This window comes from Sorex fumeus, unplaced genomic scaffold (assembly GCF_029834395.1).
Source record: "Sorex fumeus unplaced genomic scaffold, SorFum_2.1 ptg000240l, whole genome shotgun sequence".
In the NCBI taxonomy this organism is placed as follows: Eukaryota; Metazoa; Chordata; class Mammalia; order Eulipotyphla; family Soricidae; genus Sorex; species Sorex fumeus.
Window position 1 is genome coordinate 8,497,630 of NW_026606297.1, and position 21,634 is coordinate 8,519,263.

The 21,634-nt window shown below is 35.2% G+C and overlaps 1 protein-coding gene across 1 annotated transcript in view; it reads right to left on the reverse strand.

The window, feature by feature from the left end:
* The window catches only part of CDH10 (cadherin 10), a 116,616-nt gene that overhangs the window by 62,607 nt on the left and 32,375 nt on the right, over positions 1–21,634 (reverse strand). The gene's annotated exons all lie outside the window — the stretch shown is intronic.

The following is a 21,634-nucleotide window of genomic DNA, read 5'->3' on the forward strand; positions in this document are numbered from 1 at the left end:
CTGTGAACAAAAGACATCAAGAAGCCCACAAGTACTTTTGGGTCAAGGAGCAAGAATTTGCATATATTTTATGTAATATATGCCTCTATATATTTTAATGTCATGGGTGAATCAGCAAACTATAAAATGTATTTAAATCAACTACTTGTTCAAATGTATGTATGTATGTATGTATCTATCTATCTATCTATCTATCTATCTATCTATCTATCTATCTATCTATCTATTATTGTGCTTAGCAGCCTGGGGAATAATCCTGGCAATAATTGGCACCAAGATGATTGACTCAAAGATACCGTGCTGCACAAGGCCACTAAGACATGTTCGGCATTGCTCGTGGGGTGCATATATTGCATATGTTTGCAATGTATATGCTCCAGTATTTTGAGACATCACCCCAACACCTCAATGTATATTTTAATCTAATGTAGCAACCTCAAACAAGGTGTGGACAGATCCCAGAAGACAAAATAAAGAGAGTGTATTTCTGGGTCCTTTGCCCATGTGGACAATACTATTATTCCACAATCATGTGTGGGTAGACTGATAGTACAGTGGTTAGGGAGATTGTCTTACAAAACTGATCTAGAATCAATCCGATGGTTTATTGTCCCCTGAGTTCACCAGGAATGATCCTTGAAAACAAGAGTCAAGAGTAAGCACTAAGCACAGCTGGGTGTGGCCCAAAACAGAAACAGAAGAAAACAAAAAGAACAAAATAGTTTTTCATGCATTTGTTTGAATATAGCAGTTCAACACAAATACCATTCCACTGCAAATCTAAACACCAAAATCTTATGTGTGTGTGTTTGTGTGTGTGTATATATGTTGTGTGAGCATAATTATATCTTATATAATAGTATTATGTACTATTGCATATATGTGGGAAATATATAATAGTACGTCAGTATGACAGTTTAGTTTATAAATTTGGAGAAGAAAACCTCCTGGCACCAATAAGCAAACTAAGAAACATCTGGAAGAGAACAATAGGTCAGAAATCTATGAGAAAAGTCTGAATATAAATGCGTCAATTCCAGGTGTTGATTCTCCCTGCCTACCATGAAACTTTTACCCTAAAGGAAGACGTTTTACCATAGGAGGAATAAAGCAATGTTTAGCAAGATGTGACGTTCACATATTTTTCTTTAGTCATAAAGAAATCAGCAAAACTAATCAGCAAATCTTTTCTGGTGCTAGACTCATTGTTTTGCGATTTTCAGTAGGAGATTATGTCATTTTCTCTTTCTTATTTGATAAGATGTAGATTATCTAAATAACTATCATGCATTTAAAGCCTAGATATCTTCATGAATGTGTTTTCCTTTTAATACTCATCAGCTTAGTAATAAATAAGAAGAGAACAACCGATCTGTAATCTAGAGAAATGAAACATGGAAGACATAACCCTCAACTTGAAATAATTACATCTATTAATCTATATAGGCTTGGATTTTTCTCTTTAGAAAATTTACATGAATACATATTTTAATCTAACTATATTTAAACATAGTACATAATACTTTTGCTTAAAATAGAATGCAGCTTTCTTCTTTTATGAAAGGATCTACCAAAAACTTGAGTGTAAAAATAATTTTATATGAACATAAAACTGTTAAAATTAAATAACTATCTTCATATATACACATATATCAAAGTTTTGTGCATATATCAATTTTTATATATGTACACAAAATATATACCAAAGTAAGTCCACAAAGGAGTTTAATTTCTGGGTAAGTATTTCTAATGATTGACATTGAGTCATCAATTGTGTGTCAAACTCATTTTTATGACTTCTGGACAAATAAAACTACTGTAAATCCTCTACCAATTTTTCATAAAATTGCAAATAAATACTCCATTTAAAGAAAATGGGTGCTAGGTAAAGATAATTTTTGATTGCATATTTACTTAATCATAAACAACTCAGTGTAGTTGAGATTATTTTCTTTTTCTTTTAGCAAAAAAAGCTCTCAGAATTAATACATCGCTATTTTGTCCAGAGAACCATACTCAAGTCACAAAACATGTTTTTTACAGACACTGGAAATGTATATTGCTCCTGGGATAATATAAATGTTCATAGAAATGAGAAAACATGGTGGCAATTTTCCAAATGGGAGATGAACTTAATATGCTTTGTTTCATCTGGAAATAAAGTAATTCATGAGAAAATATTGAGAAGAGCAATCCTTTAATCTGACACCTTCATGATTTATGATGTTAAGTATCTATCAATTCAGTAATTTTAACAGAGAACTAATTATGTACTATCATAAAAATCAAGTATTGATTAAAATAAATCAACAATTTTATTCTAGTCCTATCGAAGATCAGAATACTGTTCTGAAATTCACAGAACAGCCCTAAACCAGATCATAAAAACATGTGAAGATTTCCTTAATCATATAATACCTGGGAACATTAGCGGAGGAAAGTTGACACTGGTGGTGGGATCAGTGCTTCAATGTAGTGTGCCTGAAACTCAACTATAATCACTTTGTAAGACACAGCGCTTCAATTAAAATAAATAGAGGAAAAATTATATCTAAACTGTTGAATGAAAAACAGATCTTTTTGGATTTGGCAATTTTATAATTCATAAGGAACACTGGGTATATATACATAGATTGAAGTGTAGGACATAGACAAAACAGAAATTATTAAAACCTGTTCTATTCATATAGTCAAAATTATAACATACCAGTTTGAAAATTTTTTTTATAAAACTAGTTTTTAAATTTGAATTACTGCAATATTCTATCTTTACTATAGATAGCAGAATATTGCCGATTGAACCACACACTGTGAAACTTCCTAAGATGAAGTCTCAGGGTGATGGAGCTAAATCTTAACAGTATATAGATGTTGATTTTCAAAGGGTTATAGAAATATAGGGATTAAATTATTGATTCATACTGTTTTGTCTAAACTCTCACTCATTTTTCAAGTTTCACTTGATTTCATTGGCTCTTCATTTTCATACTTTTTCTACTATTGTCCTGGTATCTCCTGTGTATGTGTGATAGAAATTTATTTCATATTTACATATTTACTAAGTCACAGAATGGTTTGTACTTCCAACTTCAGCTTTTATATGACTCTCCCTTGATACTTGAAGAGTAGTTCCAATATTTGGATTTAGTAAGCTTTTCATAAAACCCATTCTTTTTGTTATTGAGAAGTGAAATTACGGATGATGTGTCAAATAACTTACAACATCTAATTTGAAAGAACTTTTATATTGATTTGACCTTGTGCTATTTTATTGCATGAAACATTAAGTTTTCTTTAAACATTAAAAAAAATCAGATTTTGTGGCTTTAGTTCTTTGGTAACACCTGTTCTCCGGTGTGAAACATTTGTGCCACAAATCTTTAAGAAGAATTTTATGCTAATACTGACCTTTCCTTTCCTTGAGGAAAGCCTATTAAAAATTCAAAACCTGCTGTGCTCCTTGTAAATTCACAAGCAGATAAAGGACATGGCAAGATACATGACAATTAATGAAAATAGAACAACTGGTACTGTGCTGCACATTTAAAAGTCATCTTCATATTACTCAACTTAAAAAAATTATGTGGTTAATCATAGTGCATTATCTATTCTGAGTAGCTAAAAATCAAACAATACAATGAATTTAAAGATTCCTATGCACAAATTATTAACTAAAGTTTAATATTATAAACTGTCCATTTTATTATTTTTTAACTTTTTATTTAAGTCCTCATCTGAAGATATTTTGAACTAAAAGTGACTATATTGCTTATCTACTTAAAGCCGTTATTTTAGGTGTAAGAAACTGACAAGTTGGTCAGTTTCAATTCTTACAGACAAATTCTATAAAGATTACATTTTGGATAGTTATTATGATAGTGGAGAGTGAGCCTCTAAATATCCGGTCGTTTACAAAAATTGAGTCCCCTCTTTTAAATAAGAAATTATAAAAAGCAAATTAAGATTTGTTTTTTAAGCACAGGAAAATTATTAACTGTCAAAAAGACAATTGATGTTAGATTTTATTTTACTTATTTGCTATTGACTAGGATAGAAAAAAATTTTTTTTAGAAAACAAAAACTATCAACAATGCTAGTATAAGTCTAATTCATATAGGAAATTTATATTGAGCAAGAACTTGGTATTCATTTGGTTATTGTCAATTATAAATATTGGTTTCTACTCCCAAGCCTGAAAGACAATAAACTTAGCATTATAATTATAAAATTGCATACATATTAATAAGAATATTTGAATGAATGCTAAGGGAAATTATATTACCTATTTAATTTTAGCAATATTTCTTTATTTTATACTTGTGCTTATTAACTTAAAATACTGTAAATTGTTAAATATACTACATTTTATTATGTACATGACTATCTTATGCTTGCTGTTATTTCAACTAACCAATAATTTTATATTTGCTTTTCAACAAAAGCATTAGATCAAATATTCTGATGGCACTGTTATTAGTATTTTACTCTAAGTGCTACAGGAATAAAAATAAGAGCAAATGAAAAACAAGTATGCAATCAAATAATTTGAAATTTACATCCAATAAAAAATGTATCAGTGAAGCTGGCCAATATCAGAGTGCAGCTGAAAGCAAGTTAAGCCAACAAGCACAACTCAATCTGGTTATAAATAAGTAAATCTGTGTTTTGTTGAGATTTTGAATATGTAATAGATGGAGGACAAACTGTATATTGAAATATAGGTTGGATCCAGATTCTGACTAAGCATTGCTTTAATATTAATAGCAGGAATTATAGACCAATTTTTGTGAATTCCAATGAAACTATCATTCCTTCAGAAAGAAATGGGGAGGAGAAAATATCACTAGGATGGATTATAAAATGAATTATGTAGAATGGATTACAAGATAAATCATGATCATGCGAAAACCTTCCATAAAAATAGGGCTGGAGGGGGCTGGAGCAATAGCACAGCGGGTAGGGCGTTTTCCTTGCACGCAGCCGACCTGGGTTCGATTCCCAGCATCCCATATGGTCCCCTGAGCACCGCCAGGAGTGATTCCTGAGTGCAGAGCCAGGAGTAACCCCTGAGCATCGCCGGGTGCAACCCAAAAAGAAAAAAAATAGAGCTGGAGGAGCTGGAGTGATAGCACAACGGGTAAGGCATTTGCCTTGTACGTGGCCAACCCGGTTCGATTCCCAGCATCCTATATGGTCCCCTGAGCACTGCGAGGAGTAATTGCTGAGTGTAGAGCCAGGAGTAACCCCTGTGTATCTCCGGATGTGACCCAAAAAGCAAAAAATAAAATTAAATTAAAATAGGGCTGAAAAAAATACTGTTGTGTAATTAATGCACTTGTCTTGCATACACCAGCCCCTGGGGAAATCCTAACTCTGCATATGGTACCCTGAGCACCAGCAAGCACCAGCAGATCACACCTAAGCACAGAGGGAGGAAAACCTACAACTATCCTTTTGGGGAATTATTAAAATACTCTGGGGTTGTTACCCTCAAACTCTCCCCACCACACACACAAGTGAAACGGATAAAATATATCCATACATATTATTCAGATAGCTAGCTTTTGTGAAAAATTTCTCATGGGTGAGTAGGGCATTTGCCTTGCATGCAGCCAACCTGGCCGACCCAGGTTCGATTCCTCCACCCCTCTCGGAGATCCTGGCAAGCTACCGAGAGTATCTTGCCCGCACGGCAAAGCCTGGCAAGCTCCCTGTGACGAACTCGATATGCCAAACACAGTAAGAACAAGTCTCATAATGGAGACATTACTGGGCCTGCTCGAGCAAATCGATGAACAACGGGAGGACTGTGCTGCTGTGCTGCAGATGACAATGATGTCTGCTTCTGTAATGTGCCACAAAATTAATGAGTAAATAATTATAGAAATTTGTTTTCACAAATGTGGCGATTCTCTAGAGATCGTCAAGAGGAGAATCTCCAATAGACTCTGGATATAATAACTTAGAATTTTTCTTCCCATTTTGTCTCCCAGAAGTGTAACCCGATAGAATGTCCCTTCATGATTATGCGTCACAGTGAAAGATGAATCTTATTTTAGGCTGTTCTGGAGTTTGAAGAGGCTCTCTTAAAGTGAGTAGATATTACTCAAAGTCTTATAACAGGTAAGTTATTTTAGCCTAGACTGCTATAAAATTCCAGAATAAATCATTTTTTAAGAACTATTATTAAATCACATTCTTAAGATATCCCAAACACAGTAGTTTTATTGTTGCTCTGATGGTAAGATAACATACTGTAACATTACATAATGCCAATATTATATTAGTAAATTAAAGTAACATTAAAGGCATATAATTTAAGTATTCTATAATCATGGCACAGAGCATTTTCTGCTTTAAAAAATTGAATGAATGGCACATTTTATGTAGTAGATGCATTTTTTGAATAAATATTTGTATTTATTTTCCTTTGGTATCTGTGAAATGGGGCAGTTCACATACTTTCTTCAGTCTAGTACATAGCTACATAGCATTCTCATAATTTTAACAACTACTAAATTATCCTAAATATCTTCTTGTGTTATGAATATGGCATCCGAAATGAATAGATAAGTCCCAACCACATTGTGAATCATGATAAACTTTGATTAAAATTTACTAATCAATGGGGCCAGCGAAAAAGTAGAATAGATAGGGTGCTTGCCTTGAACACTGCCAACAAGAGTAGCTTACTTACAATAATACAGCATGTAGATTACTGATGTACAAATTTCTCTTACCCCCCCACCACCAATGTGGCTAAGACCTTCCACCACTATCTTTACTTCATCAGTCTTCCACATCTTTAATCCCTCACCCTTCCCCACACTGCTTGGAAAGATGAATCTAAGTCTATCAGTGATCTGTCATTGTTCATGTTTAAGTTTGTTTTGTTCTGTCTTGTTGGGGACTTCACCTGGCAGTTCTCAGGGCTTAACCCAGGCTGTCCGCTAAGGAGTTACTTCTGAAAAGCTAAAGGGTCTATGGGGAATGCAAGGGACTGAACTTGGGTTGGCTGCATACAAGGCAAGTACCCTAATAGTTGTATAATTTTCCCATTGTTCAATGTTATTTATTCATTTGGTCTCTCTCTATACCAGAGATGAATGAGGCCATCTCATATTTGTTCTTCCTCTGACTTATTCTGCTTTATATGATATTCTTTAGTCCCATCCATTTTGAAACAGACTGCATAATTTCATCTTTCTTATGCCTGAGTAATATTCCATTATGTACATGTACCGTAACCTTTCCAGTTACCTGTCTTTGATAATTGATCTGTTTTCATATCCTAGCTCCTGTATTGAAGGTTGCAATGAACTTAGGTATGCATATATCTTTCCAAATGTATGATTATGCAGTGAAAATTGATGATTCATATGGGAAATCTATACTTAATTTTTTGAGGTATCTCCACACAGTTTTCCATAGAGGCTAAACTGGATCATATTCTCACCAACAATTAGTGATGGTTTATTTGTAACCACATCTCTGCCAACACAGGTTGTTTTTAATCTTATTAATAAATTATATCCTAGTTGGTGTGAGATGAAATCTTATTACTGTTTTGATTAACATTTCTCTGATATAACTTGATATTTATCTCCTGTTTAAATACTTTAAATGATAATTCTTCTCTTATCTCATTTTTTGATTTAGTTCCATTCTGTTCTTAGTATACTTGAACCAATTGCTAATAGGAAATTTCCACATAATTTTGTGCTTAATTTCTTTTGTGATACTTCCACAAAAAAGACAATAGATTATTAAATTTCTATAGCTAAATCTCATTTTTCATTTAAGTTGTTTGCTTGCACCCTTAGTCATTAGTCAAGTAAAAACTAGATGAGACTGTGAGCTGATTTCTGGTCATTTTTTTAAGGCAGGAGATGCCAATATTTGTCTCTATTTACCATGTTTACTAGAACACACTTTTTTTTTCAGTTTTTAATGTAACTGATGTTCAAAGGAAATGCTCCCTGATGAATTAAACACTTATTTAAAAATTAGTATAGTCATAAAAGAAAATAAGGTAAATATAATGAATTAAAGATACAATTGTAAAGATGCATATCAATTTTCTTAAGCAAGGACCAAATTTGTTTTTGAGTCCCATTAGAAATCATTACAAAAATTTATATTTTGTTTAAAAAGATTAACCTTCCCCCAAATTCAAGTATTTTGAAACAAGAGGCATTATTCACATATAATAGTTATGTATTTTTAAAAAATTTTTAATTAAATCACAGTGAGATAGACCCCTACAAAGCTGTTCATGGTTAGGTTTCAGTCATAAAGTGTTCCAGTACCCATCCCTATATTGAAAACCAAAATAAGTGGAAAAGGAGAAATTATATTCTAGAACCTAACAGCAATTTTAAAAGCATAAGATAAACCAAAGAGGAAGTAATGAAAATCTGGATGGCTTTCAGTAATCCTGAAAATTGTTTATATTTTGGGGCTAAAGTTCTATATTGAGGTTACTTAATATAGTGGAAGTTAATTTGATCTTTCAACAATATTTGATTAAAACAGAACCTCAAGTTATAGGGAATTTAATCATTCTTTAATATTACATTTTATGCTATGATCAAGATTTCGAACATATGAGCATCCTGAGTAGCAAATATCATTCAAAACACTTTTTTATGTTTAAAAAGAAAGGCTACTATGACAGTGATTTTTTTATATGAGGTAGCAATAACTCTTGGGATAAACATTTAAAAACATATGGGACTGGGGTGATACTACAGTGGTTGGGAATCCTGCCTTGCCCAGAGCCAAATCACCTTAAATAATCGGCAACACATTTGGTTCCCTGAGCCTGCCAAGAGTGAGTCCTGAGCACACAGGCAGGAGTAAGTCTGCCAGGTGTGACCCCAAAATAAAACAAAGAGTCAGCATTGCTAATTTAGAAAGTTGTCTTTTTATATGCAAAGATTCCATACAATAAAAATCACTTGCTCTCCAAAAAATGTAAGAATATATTTTAAGGTACGATATATTAAAATTAATGATATTTCCTGTGGTGCATTTTGAAAACAATAAGAGAGAGCAAGTGAAGATCTCATAAAACAATGAAAGAACAAAGTGGAACAAAGGAGAAAAAAATACAAAAGAGGGTCACTCCAGAGTAGAGCTGGGAGAGCGCTTGCCTTGCACATGGCTGATCTGAGTTCAATCCCTGGGCCCCAGATGGTCTCCTGAGCTCTGCCAGGAGAGATTCCCATGTGCAGAGTTAGGAAAAAGACCTGAGTACCACCATGTTTATCTATCTGTCTGTCTGTCTGTCTGTCTGTCTATTTATCTACCAACCTATCTATCTATATGTAAATAGATATGTATGTAAATGTATATGTGTATAAATATGTATATGCATATACATAACACATTATAAACAACATACCTATATGTGGCAAGAATCTACATATCTCTCATTATATCTATATAGTCATATATTTATGTTATAGATAGACAAAGCACTGTAGCATTGTCCTCCCAATGTTCATAGATTTGCTCCAGTGGACACAAGTAACATCTCCATTGGTGAGAATTGTTACTGTGTTTGGCATATCAGATACATCACGGGGAGCTTGCCAGGCTCTGCTGGGTGAGGTACTCTCAGTAGCTTGCCAGGCTCTCTGAGAGGGGCAGAGCAATCAAACCCAGGTCAGCCACATGCAAGGCAAATGTCCTACCCACTATGCTATCACTCCAGCTCATAAACAAATAGGTAGATAGATAGATAGATAGATAGATAGATAGATAGATAGATAGATAGATAGATCGATCGATCTTAGGTAGATAGATCGCCTTGACCACAAGATGTCGCTGGGTCTTTAGGCAGTACCTGGGCTACTAACTTCTTGGGAATCTGTGTATTGTCAGGGAAACCTGACATTTGTACGATTCTAAGAATAACATAGATTAATTGTTCTTAATTTCCCAGCGGCTGATGTCTTGATACATGGGAAGCAGACATCTTTGGGTGTCAGCAGTACACAAGCTTAGATCATCAAGGACAGTGAGTGTTCCAGCAGCTTCTTCCTAGTCATAACAATGCCCTGCCTTCCTCTGCCACCTGTGAGATAGTCTACATTGGTATTTTCCCTCAGCCTCTGTTTAACCACTGCCTCTCTTAATAAACTTTGTCATATGATTATTAGTCTATGGCCATGTGGGTAGCTATGTCTCGGCTATTCTGTGCACGCTCCCTATGAGCATAGGTTGTCCTGTGTTCTAGGACCATCTTCATGTTCTAGGGGTTTCAGTAGCTACTACACAATAACTGCATATATATGTGTAGCTATATATACATGTATATAGTAATATACATATAATTATATTTAATTAAATATAACTGAGATATAAAATGAATATGATGAGACAAGATATGGATTACTAACAATTAATTGCATAATGGGCTCAAAAGTATAAAGAATGTATCATGTATGAGAATTGGGCTGCTTATGATTGGAGAAGCCCTTCTGACATCCTTTACATAAATAAGTATCAAGTTCCAGTCTCTTTTCTCTGCAGCCTAGAACCATCTCAGTCAGTGTTCACCTCATCGTCTACCTTTGTAAGAGGTGTTTATTTTTAAAATTATATATATATACATATATATTTCCTTTCAAAAGCAAACATTTTGCTTGGTATAGCATGGGGTATATGTCTTTAGGATGTCTAGTAGTGGTCTTCTTAGGATAAATTATTTCATTTTTAATTGCTCTCCTTAGGGCAGTTCTGCTCATAAAATCATACATTTGATTCCCTATTTTGTTTATTAGCACAAAGAAATAAATATCCTGCTAGGAAATAGGTACCAAAGGAACTATTTTTTCCCCTTTGTTAGTGGAAATAAATAAGAAAAGAAAATGGGCTCCGGTGATTTTATTCTTCAGGCAAATTATCTTACAAATTATCTGCTTTAGCCACATTGTATCTAACAATCAGTTTTAGTAATGAATGTACATTTGTTGAAATTTATTATTTGGTTGTGACATTTTTTAGCTACATGTCCATATTACCTTTGTCTGAGAATCTAAAATAAACATTTTCAGTGAATTACCTCTCTATAACCAACTACAATGCATAGCTACAATATGCATAAATTGACCCTAGATCAATATCCAATCAACAGAACTTCCTTCAGACATTTTACTTTAGCACAGATTCACAGTGCAGCATACTCTTTATCTTGAGAAATGTGTTTATTGGAAGAATAAACTCAAAAGGGTGTTAGTTTAGAAAATGGTTTTCACGTTTAACGAAAAATTGGGACAGAAGAGAAAAATAACCTTCTTGGTAACAAACGCACTACTGTAAATGATGTGTCCAACACTGGAATAAGCAACGACAAATACTAATGAATTTTAGAGAAAACAAAGATTGTTTGCAAAATGATGTCTTGATAAGAAAGTCAAAATTTCTTAAATTTTAAAACTCAAAAGTAAATTGTATTATTATTTTTATTGTTTTTTTGGGAGGTGATGCCCTGTAAATACTCAGGGCTATTCCTGGCTATGCCATCAGAGGTGATTCTTGGCAAATTTCGTAGGACAAGAGGACATGATGAGGTTTGAATCCGGGTCAACCCTGTGCAAAGCAAATGCCCTACCCACTGTACTATTGCTCTAGCATCCCAAAATTTCTTAATTTTATAAGTGCTCTCACTCATTATATTGCTTTTGGCCAGAAAATAAGGTAAATGAGAGAATGGCCATATTTTCAATATATTAAAAATGACTTAATATTTTGCTAGTTTCGTACTATTACTCTTCATTTTATCTCCATTTTATTGGGGTGAGAGGGTTTGTTTGGGGTCACACTGGCAGGGCTCAGAGATTCCTCCTGACCCTGTGCTCAAGGTTTACTCCTGGCAGTGATTGGGAATCTCAATTTATTGACAAAATATTTCTTTTTTTTTCTTTACATGCAATTATTTTTAGATTTTTATTAGTGAAACACCATGAGGTACAGTTGTAGACTTACAAATTTTTGTGCCTGGGTTTCAATTATACAATGATCAAATACCCATCCCTCCATCAGTGCCCATTTTCCACCACCACGGATTTCAGTATCCAGTATCCCAGCCACCCCCTATTCCCCCCATCCCACCCTGCCTCTGTGGCAGGGTATTCCTTTTTGTTCTCTCTCTCATTTTGGGTCCTGTGGTTTGTAAAAGAGACATTGAGTGGCAATCATGTTAGGTCTATAGTCTACTTTCAGCATGCTTCTTCCAACTTGGATCCTCCTAACACCCTTTATTTGGTGCTCCCTTCTCTATCTGAGCTGCGTTTTCCCCTAGCATGTCGGGCTGGACTCGAAGCCATGGAGTAAACTTCCTGGTACTTATCTCGGCTTTTCTTGGGTATTAATCTCCTATTTTGTTACTTTATGTTTCTCAGATGAATGCAATCTTTCTATGTCTGTCCCTTTCTTTCTGACTCATTTCGCTTAACATGATACTTTCCATGTAGTACCACTTGTATGTAAATTCCATGACTTCATCTTTTCTAACAGCTACATAGTACTCCATTGTGTAGATGTACCAAAGTTTCTTTAACCAGTCATTTGTTCTCGGGCACTCTGTTTTTTTCCAAATTCTAGCTATTGTAAAGAGTACTGCAATGAACAAACAAGTGCAGATGTCACTTCGACTATACATTTTTGCCTCTCTGGGATATATTCCCAGGAGTGGTATTGCTGGGTCAAATGGGAGCTCAATTTCTAATTTTTTGAGAATCGTCATTACTGTTTTCCAAAAGGGCTGAACCAGTCAGCATTCCCATCAGCAGTGAAGGAGGGTCCCTTTCTTACCACATCCGTGCCACCAGTGTTTGCTTTTGTTCTTTTGGATGTCGGCCAGTCTCTGTGGTGTGAGATCATATTTCATTGTGGTTTTGATCTGCATTTCCCTGATGATTAATGATGTAGAGCATTTCCTCATGTGCCTTTTTGCCATTCGGATTTCTTTGAGAATTTTTTTGTTCATTTTGTCGCCTCATTTTTTGATGGGGTTGGATCTTCAACCAGTACTTTGTATACCCATGTAATCAACCCCATGTCGGATTGTATTGGGCGAATATCCTTTCCCATTCTGCAGACTTGTCTTTGTACTTTGGTCACTGTTCTTTTGAGGTGCAGAAACTTCTTAGTTTAAGTTAGTCCCATTTGTCTATCTCTGTTTTCACTTTCTCGGCCAGTAGCGTGACATCTTTGAAGATATCATTAGCTTCAATGTCATGGAGGGTTTTGCCAACTTTGTCTTCAGTGTACCTTAAGAATTCCAGTCTGATGTTAAAGTCTTTAATGCACTTTGTTCTTACTTTTGTACATGGTGTTAGGCAGAGATCTGAGCCGATCTTTTGCATGGAGCCATCCAGTTTTGCCAGCACAATTTGTTAAACAGGCTTTCCTTACTCCACTTCACAGTTCTTGCTCCTTTATCAAATATTAGATGATCATATGTTTGAGGGGAGCTGTCAGTATATTCAACCCTGTTCCATTGGTCTGCAGTTCTGCCTTTGTTCCAGTACCATGTTGTTTTAATTATTACTGCTTTGTATTAGAGTTTGACGTTTGGGAGGTTGATTCCTCCCATTTTCTTTTCCCCAAGAATTGCTTTAGCTATTCGTGGGGGCTTATTGTTCCATATAAATTTCAGGAGTGTTTGCTCCATTTCTTCGAAGAATGTCATGGGTATCCTTATAGGGATTGCATTGAATTTATACAATGCTTTCGGTAGTATTGCCATTTTGACAATGTTAAGTCTCCTGACCCATGAGCAGGGGATATCTTTCCATTTCCTCATGTCCTCTTTTATTTTCTGAAGTAGCGTTTTGTAGTTTTCTTTGTACAGGTCCTTTATTTCCTTAGTTAAGCTGATTCGTAGATACTTGATTTTCTGGAGCACAATTGTGAATAGGATTGTTTTTTTCATGTCATTCTCTTCTCTCTCACTGTTTGTGTATAGGAAAGTCATGGACTTTTGGTTATTGATTTTATAGCCTGCCACTTTACCATACAAGTCTATTGTTTCTAGGAGTTTCCTGGTAGAGGTTATAGTGTTCTCTAAGTATAGTATCGTATCATCTGCGAATAGTGAGAGTTTGATTTCGTCCGTTCCTACCTGAATTCCCTTAATATCTTTATCTTGCTTAACCGCTATTGCAAGTACTTCCAGCACAATATTGAAAAGCAGTGGAGAGTGGGCATCCTTGTTTCATCCCTGATCTTAGAGGGAAGGCTCTCAGTTTTACCCCATTGAGGATGATGCTTTTTGCAGGCTTGTGGTAGATGGCTTTAACTATGTTGAGGAAAGTCCCCTCTATACCCATTTTGGCTAGGGTTTTCATCATAAAGGGGTGCTGGATCTTGTCAAATGCTTTCTCTGCATCTATTGATATGATCATGTGCTTTTTATCTTTTCTTTTGTTGATATGATGGATTATGTTGATCGATTTCCGAATATTAAACCATCCTTGCATCCCTGAAATGAATCCTACTTGGTTATGGTGTATGATCTTTTTGATGATTCATTGGATTCTATTTGCTAATAGTTTGTCGAGGATCTTTGTGTCTGTGTTCATCAGGGATATCGGCCTGCAATTCTCTTTCTTTGTGGTATCTATGTCTGCTTTGGGTAACAGGGTGATATTTGCTTCATACAAACTGTTTGGAAGTGTATTTGATATTTTAATTTTGTGGAAAAGCTTAAAAAGGATTGGGAGTAAGTCCTCCTTAAAGATTTGAAAGAATTCACTAGTGAATCCATCTGGTCCAGGACTTATGTGCTTTGGGAGACTTTTTATTACCATTTCAATTTCCTTGATGTTGATATTTCTATTTAGGTATTTTTTACCTATAGTGCTAATTTATGTTTATGTATATTGATATACATGAGTAGGATACATATACTATTTGAAAACAAATGTCTCCGTGGTATTAAAATGTATTTATATTATTAATTAGGTCTTTGTTTATTATAAATATACTTGCTTGTAACTTGTACTTATTTGTCAAAGAAAAATGAAATAAAAAATACAGGGTAATAGGGTTAAAGAGACAGCACATCATATAAGGCACTTTCCTTGCAAGCTGCTGACTTGGTTTCAACTGAGCACCCTATAAATCCCCAGAGCCCACCAGGAATGATCCCTGAGCACAGAATTATGAATAAGCACTAAAAACCTTAAGGTATGGTCCAAAAAATAAAAATACTAAGCAGCGTATAAAGAAAAAAGAACAATTTTAAGAAACTGATGCATTAAGAGCATGGATTTGTGCATTATCAAAAAAGCACTTTTAAGTAAAATGTCTTCTATTTTCTAAAATAGAAAACATGCAAGAACAGACAGAAATTGTAAGCAGATATATGTAACTCATAAGGGATACATGATGAAGATTTGAAAAAAAAAAAGAAAAAGAAGAATCACTGCAATAAAACAAGAATACCTTGAATAGACTCATTAACAGACTGGGCATGGTTAGTGTCAGGGAAAACAGAGGAAAAGACACCCATCTCACAACCCCAGCCTGCTGCGTAGGAGTCTGGAGTTGATCTTGACTGCTCGCTCTCCATGAAAGCTCCAGGACAAGAACTGGAACATCACCCATAGATACTACTGCTATCTAATTTGTCCAGTACTGTGTATGACTGCCCCTCTATCCTCTCCCCTCCCCAAAATCTCCGACCCTTATGGTTATCCTTCCATGTTCCAAGATTGTTTTCTGTTGCTTTGCCTTTGAATAACTCTTGTGCAGTTAAGGAACCATACCAGCACAGCGATGGTACCAGAAGCCGTCCACCACCACTAGTTTCACTTGCGCAAATTCCTCTAGCCCACTTAATCGTGCTTGCTGCAGATACTTGCCGCTCCCATAAGCACACAACCCTTAATCCATGCCTGCAACCACTGGCCCTATGAGTGTTTTCTTTGGAAATTGGTTATTTATGCTCAAGCTGACAAATACAGTAGTTAAGGAAATAATTCCTGAATAAAGTGTAGGCAATAGCATACTTCAAAACGGATCTGGAGAGAGTATAGTGGGTAAGAAGTTTGCCACAGGGTTTGAGTCCCAGGGTTAGTACACCTTCCCCTAACCCCACTAGGACAGACTCCAATGGGCAGAACCAGGGGTAAGCTCAGAGCACAGGCCCAGTGTGGTCCCAAAATGAAAAAAAAAATTCCTTATCTCCCAGTATCTGCATTGCAAACCATAATACCCCAAAGGAGAGAGAGAGTATAGGGGAAATCCTCTGCCACAAAGGCAGGGGGAGGCGTGGGATGAGGGGGATATGGGGAACATTGGTGATGGAATATGTGCAGTGGTGGAGGAATGGGTCTTTGATCATTGTATGACTGAAAGTCAAAATGAAAGCTTTGTAAATGTATCTCATGGTGATTAAAAAAAACCCTTTTAAAATAAATTTTTATAGTAAAATAAAGTAAAGGCCCTCCCGTTGATCATCGATTTGCTCGAGCGGGCCCAGTAACGTCTCCATTGGAGACTTTGTTGTTACTGTGTTTGGCATATCGAATACGTCACGGGGAGCTTGCCAGGCTCTGCTGTGTGGGCGAGATACTCTCGGTAGCTTGCCGGGCTCTCCAAGAGGGGTGGAGGAATCGAACTCGGGTTGGCCATGTTGGCTGCGTGCAAGGCAAATGCCCTACCGCTGTGCTATTTATAGAAGACTTAAAAAATCATAGTTCTTGAGGAAAACTGCAAAATGCTAACTATATCTATAATATAAATTCAAAGGAGAGGTCAGGAAGGAAATAGGAGGAAGAATGGAGAAAGGAGATAGAAAGAAAGAAATTACAACAATGATGAGGATAAATTTCCCCCCAAATTAACATGATACCAAAATAAGGATCACAGAGTCTCAAGGAGACTAGAGCAGGATAAAGTAGCATAGTAATAATATTAATAATAGTAGTAGTACTAATAATAGTTATAATAGTAATAATAAATTAAGAGATTACCATAGGACATATCAGTTTTAAACTAGAAAATGTGAAATATAAAGAAGGTAAAGAAAAAATTTTTAAAGAAGTCCAAGATACACATAAACTCTAGAGAAATAAAGATTAAAGTTAAATACAAATTTTCCCAGACACATATAAACATGAAGAGTGGAGAGAAATATTTCATATGTTAAAATAAACGAAGTGATCAAATTAGATTTCTGTACTCTATGAAACTATACTTAGAAAGTGAAAGTGAAACAACATTTCACATCAAAACTATTCAAGTTAATACTGGTGTACAATATTAATTATGCTAGCTACAATAAAGATAAGTTCATAAATAAAAATTCAATTAAAAAATTTATATATAAAGGAATGATGAACTCATTTTTGTAAATATAACTGTTCTTTCTTCTCTTGCTATTTTAATATATAACTACAATACTTAATGATGACTTAAATTTAATTTCACCAGCTACCCTGATCTTAAGATAAAACAAAATTCCAAAAAAAAATTATTTTTTTCCATATGACAATATTCTGTCATATGACTTCAACACGAATTCAATATGAATGGATATAATCTCCAGGAATATACCTGTAAATTAGTTTTAACTATTTGTATTTTCTTTAACTAGACTCTATAAGAAACTTCAAATGAGTATTTCCTACTCATCTTACAAAATGACCTGTAGTTAGCGGCACATGAGGAAAGGTAGAATAGTTTCAATGTAGGAAAAGAAGTTTCATCTTCTCCATTTTCATTGAAAATAATGTTAAAAATCCTATTTATTATAACTGGTAGAAAAAACAAACCATGAAAACAAACAGAAAAACAAACCACAACTTTCTAATTATCTTTCTAAAGAGAATTTCTTTCTTCTTTCCTTCCTTTCCCATCCTTCTTTTTCTTTCTGATTAAACTAAACATGTTAGCATTTCCTATTAACAACTCAGAATGTTATTACAGAATTCTCAGGTTTCTTTAAGTTTCATCAAATTTTCCAGCAAGTATCAATGCCAAGTTATGTACTGCAGTTAGTTGTTGGTAATTTTTAGTACATTTGATATTGATGTATCAGCTGTTTCTTTAACATGATAGTTTAAATAGTTGTAGTAATTTAAGATGGATGGTTTCATAGTATGTTCCTCAATTTGTATTGGTCTTATGTTTTTTTCATCATAGATTTATATTAGGCATTTTTAGAAACATTATCACTGAAATTTTCTGCTTATTTATTTGTATGTTTGTTTATATTGGAGCAATAGCACAGCAGGTAGGGTGTTTGCCTTGCAAGTGTCCAAAATGGCCAACCCGAGTTCGATTCCTCCACCCCTCTCGGAGAGCCCGGCAATCTACCGAGAGTATCTCGCCCACATGGCAGAGCCTGGAAAGCTACCCGTGTCATATTCAATATGTCAAACACAGTAACAATTGTCACAATGGAGACGTTACTGGGCCTACTCAAGCAAATCAATGAACAACGGGAGGGCAGTGACAGTGACAGTGATACATTGGGGGTCAACAGCCTGCAGTGCTTAGGGCCAATTCCTGACTGTGTGCTTGGGGATCACTTGTAGGGGGGCTGAGTGGACCCTATGGATTGCTGGGTATCAAACCCAGGTTAGCTGTATTTAAGTAAAACACCCTACCACTATAGAGGCTATACCACTATACTAGTGCTTCAGCCCTGATTCTCTGTTCTTAGAGCCAACGTGTCAAGACTCACTTTCAACCAATCGTTTTTAGAATATTTATTTTGATGAATTAAATCTTTTCAGCCATGAAGTTCTAAATTTTCTTTACAAAACTATCATAAATTCTCAATAGAGGATTTAAAAATGATGTTACTATCCCAGTTCCCATGATTTTTAAGCAATTCAAAAATTATGGTTTAATAGACTAATTCTCTCTCTACCTTCTATAATGTGTTAGATGTTTTTATGTTCAAGTCACATTTGCTCGGTGCAGTAGGGTCCTATTCAGGTTCTTCTTCTGAATTTGCACAAGTTTCCATCACTTTTTAATCACTACTAGATTGCACAAGAAAATTAGTAAGTTTTCATATCTGTTATAATAGAATAATTTATATAACAGAATAATATAAGGTATAATATTATGTGTGATATATTAAACATATAATGTAATATATGCATAACACGTTACTGGGCCCGCTCGAGCAAACATAATATATTATTAAAATATATAATGCATTATTGTGTTATATAATAGAATAATCCATACCTATTCCAGCTATGGATTTCCATACTCATAAACCTGTAGCTATTAGAAAAATGTGATATTATAAATAGATACCAGATATACTTGAGTACTCTATTGTTTTTCTAGATCCTTTCATTAAAAACAACTAAGAAATTTTTGTATTCTTTCTCTATATATAATACACTGTAGGATAACACTGTTTTGTCACTCCCATCCCAGTGCTCCTGAGTCACTCTCATTCTTTTATCTGTAAACTCTTTTCTGTGCTCGTCTCCTCAGTTAATCACCTTATTTCTTTTGCATAGTTTACCTAAAAGCAATGTCCTTTCTGTATGAACACAGGAAGACAGTTAATATTATGCTTTGTAACTTGGGAGTTGATTGACTCCGAATAATATTTATGCCTGTGCATCTGCTTTCTTGACTCAGTTACCCTTAGTTCCTAGCACCCCAAAAGCAGGGTCCCGACGAGGGACTGTATGGACCCAGGGCAAGCTGTGAGCTACCCTGGCATCAAAATGGGCCATCGAAAGCAATCCATAGGGTCCACTCAGCCCTTCTACGAGTGATCCCCAAGCACACAGTCAGGAATTGGCCCTAAGCACTGCAGGGTGTGGACCCCCAACATATCACTGTCACTATCACTGCCCTCCCGTTGTTCATTGATTTGCTTGAGTGGGCCCAGTAACGTCTCCATTGTGACAATTGTTACTGTGTTTGACATATTGAATATGACACGGGTAGCTCGCCAAAGCACCACGATACTCAACTATAAGTTGAGGACATGATCATGGACAAATGCTGTCACAATCCAAAAGTAAGTAATGACGAGACTATGACCCTGCTGGGGCTAGGAAGACTAACCTGGCTTTAGGATTGCGGAATGTATAGTGAGATGTTCTCAGGAAGAACCGAACTAAGTTTATATCTCTTACTGTGCTCATACAGAATGACATTGCTAGAAATATTAGAAGTAGATTTATAACAACTATTTAAGTAGATTACTAACTGAGGGAAGAAAACACCCTTGTTGGGATCCTACCCTTGAGCGGATCTCCTAGTAATCTGGAGTAATCTCTTTAGATGAGAATTTATCCTTGAGTTACTCTCCTGGAGGAGTGGTCTTACCTCTCTTTGTTGATTTGTTAATGTTCAACTCACCTTTGTGTCACTGCCTTATATGATTGCTATATAAACAAAGACTGTAGACCCAGGAGAGAGGAACAAGAGTCAGAGCAAGAGGGGCTCAAGCTTGAGAAAGAGAACAGTCGTCCTGATCCAGGCCACACACAGCGGCTCAAGAGCCCCGAATGCAGGTGGTGAGACAGAGCCCGTGAACACACAACCTTCAGCATGCTACGATTTTACAATACATGACATATTTACATCATTATATGTGATCACATAGATACACAGGTAAAGATAAAGGTAAAGGCCCTCCCGTTGATCGTCGATTTGCTCGAGCGGGCCCAGTAACGTCTCCATTGGAGACTTTGTTGTTACTGTGTCTGGCATATCGAATACTCTCAGTAGCTTGCCGGGCTCTCCGAGAGGGGCGGAGGAATCGAACTTGGGTCAGCCATGTTGGCCGCTTGTAAGGCGAACGCCCTACCCGCTGTGCTATCGCTCCAGATACACAGATATTTCATATATATATTATATATGTCTATATATAAAGCTTTAAATAAACTATAAATACTATAAGGATGTTAAGCCCAAAATTTCCCTGATATACATTCTAAAACTGTTGAAAATAATAAAATGCTTGCCTTTTTATAAAGTAAGATCTCAATATTAAAATCGTGGTTTATTAAATATATATAAAATCTCTTCTTATAATTTTTGCTTTAAATTTTTAATCAAATTTGTACTTGTTCACTTAAAATTTGCCATTTTGCAACCTACATTTGTGAATACTGTGAAGTCATTTTGTATAGCATTTATTTATGGATTCAGCTTTTGGATTCAGCAGTTTTCAGGGCTTGCTCCTGGCTTTGTCCTCCTATGTCATTCCAAGCAGTGTTCAGTGGACCGTATATCATGCCAGGGATTCAAATCAGTGGCTAGCACGCAAGGTAAATGCCTTACCTCATGTACTGTCTCTTAAGCCCCTCATTTTTGTATTTAGAAAGAAGGTTATGATTTCATTGGATCAGTGCAGTATAACAGAAATATATTCAGTAGAGCTGACTTTGAATTTCTGTTGACTCTCAGTCTATAAGTAAATTTATAGTATATGTTTATTTCTCATTATCCTTTTCAAAAAAAAAGTTCCCATTAATCTAACACTTCTTTGAGGATAATCATATTTTTCAAAATAGAATTTTTCATCAATAATGATCAAATTTAAAGATTTTGAGAAGAAAACCTGTTCTCTTCCAATTTATTGGAAGACTCCACTTCATTATAATTAGCACTTTAGTATACAGTTGTG